This window comes from Octopus bimaculoides, chromosome 3 (genome assembly GCF_001194135.2).
Source record: "Octopus bimaculoides isolate UCB-OBI-ISO-001 chromosome 3, ASM119413v2, whole genome shotgun sequence".
NCBI classification, from domain to species: Eukaryota; Metazoa; Mollusca; class Cephalopoda; order Octopoda; family Octopodidae; genus Octopus; species Octopus bimaculoides.
In genome coordinates, this window is record NC_068983.1 from 46,106,076 (window position 1) to 46,108,291 (window position 2,216).

A 2,216-nucleotide genomic window follows, 5' to 3' on the forward strand; every position below is an offset into this window, starting at 1 on the left:
ATATAACATACAGAAAATTGCACTACTGGGCACTGCACACATCTTACTCAAAACACTTTCAATACAGTAACCATAAGAGCACCACAGCAAACCACAGCACATACCCAAGGCGCACAGAGCTGCGCTCGGTAGTGAAGTGAAAGCACGTTATAAAAATAAAACTGCTGAACAATAATAATAATAAAATGCCCGGATGCAGTACCATGCCCGGATGCAGTACCATGCCCGGATAAAGTACCAGGCAGTGACTCTCATGGCTTCTGATCTTAATTGATTGGAAGTGTTATCATGTACATTGTTTTGTCTTGGTATAAAAGATGGGCTACAGCAAATATTCTGCTTAATACCACAGATTTGCTTGTCAGTTGTTTGACCTTAACCAGTTGAGCATGTCCCTTGGTGGCTGACGATTATGTACATCTCTGATCACAAGTAGAAGTAGTGGGGGAGCATCATAGCCATGTGTTGAAAGGAATTCTTTTGGGTTTGGATAATTCACCTTTGGAAACACAGGTGCTTTGTTCAACATATTTAAACAACTCTTATTCAGAGATCTTTTGAGCGAGATAGGCTACTCGACCTGAAGACAATTTTAACTGGGCCCCACCTGCAAGGTCATGCGCTTTATACCTTGATATGAGACCACTATGTCGCGCACATATGGTTGTGATGCATGTGCCTGGTGTACCCTTATCAGACGGGTAGTCATGATGGGTATACTGGGCTTCGTATATTTTACCCCAGTGTCACTTTGATGGCATGCACTGCTCGCTCATTCAATTATAATAATAATGAAAACAATCTCTTTAACTTTACTTACCTCAATAATAATAACCTTTCAAAGTATATGGATATCGTAATAGCTTATGGTGTCAGGCGGCAAGCTGGCAAAAATGTTAGCGCGCCGGGCGAAATGCTTAGCGGTATTTGGTCTGTCTTCATGTTCTGAGTTCAAATTCCGCCGAGTTCGACTTTGCTTTTCATCCTTTCGGTGTCGATAAATTAGGTACCACTGGGGTCGATGAAATCGACTTAACCCCTTTGTCTGTCCGTGTTTGTCTCCTCATGTTTAGCCCCTTGTGGGCAATAAAGAAATAAGAAACGTTAGCGCGCCGGGCGAAATGCTAGGCAATATTTCATCTGTCTTTACTTTCTGAGTTCATATTCCAGACTTTGCCTTTCATCCTTTCGGGGTCGATAAATTAAGTACCAGTTGAGTACTGGTGTCGATCTAATTGACTGGCACCTTCCCCAAAAATTTCGGGCCTCGTGCTAAGAGTAGAAATGAATATTCTATGGTGACAAAAGACTGTGGGCATGAAGGACTTGACGCCATTTGGATACTGGAAATAAGTTACATGTTTCACGATGATTCGTGCCGAGTTTCAAAATGCAGACATCATGCTGCGTAATGGGATGTGAAAACTGTAAAGGCCGTAAGATATAGCATAGACAGCTGTCACGGAGACTACGATGTTGTGGCCCACAAAAAGCTAGATAACATGCGTCCTAACAGCGTCTGCTAGCTGGATTTCATTCAAAAGCTAATGAACAGGGCCTTAGACTCAATTCAGACTGCTGTGTGAAGCTGCTGGAAATTATGTTCAGTCTCTAGCTGGAGAGGATTGATGCTGAAAGGCTATATATATTAAGATTCGGCTCCTTGCCATACTTCAGGAAAAAATCAGAAGTGGTTGTCAGAGAATTTCTACGACTTTATCAACCCCAACTTCCGGCCTCCTAATTTCTACGATTTGTGATCCCAAGGATTCCTGTGCTGGGCGCGGTTGAGAAAGATACCAACCACTTTGCTGGTGGCCAAGATCAAGAAGGTGTTCGAAGATGTCCACACGAAGACAGTGAGAAACCCATGCGCCAGGTTCCGGAGTCATCTTGAGGCTGTGATGGAAATTGAGGGCAGCTATTTTTAGTAAACTGTTATCTCCCAGGCATAGTTGATATATTTTAATTTTTTTTTTAATACTTTCATTTTGGAATGAGACATTTTGTTTTCTTCTACATTTATGCAAATATTTAGCCCGAACAACTTGTATATATACATGTACGCATGTATGTACATATATATTCCCTGAGTAACATGTACATAGGAGCAAATATTTAGATACATACACACACATGTACAATACACATGAATATATGTACGTACAACTCATATAAGTGTACGTATATATATATATATATATATATATATATAT

General features: G+C 40.8%; 1 protein-coding gene across 1 annotated transcript in view; it reads left to right on the top strand.

The window, feature by feature from the left end:
- The window catches only part of LOC128247369 (zonadhesin-like), a 60,192-nt gene that overhangs the window by 43,605 nt on the left and 14,371 nt on the right, over nucleotides 1–2,216 (top strand). The gene's annotated exons all lie outside the window — the stretch shown is intronic.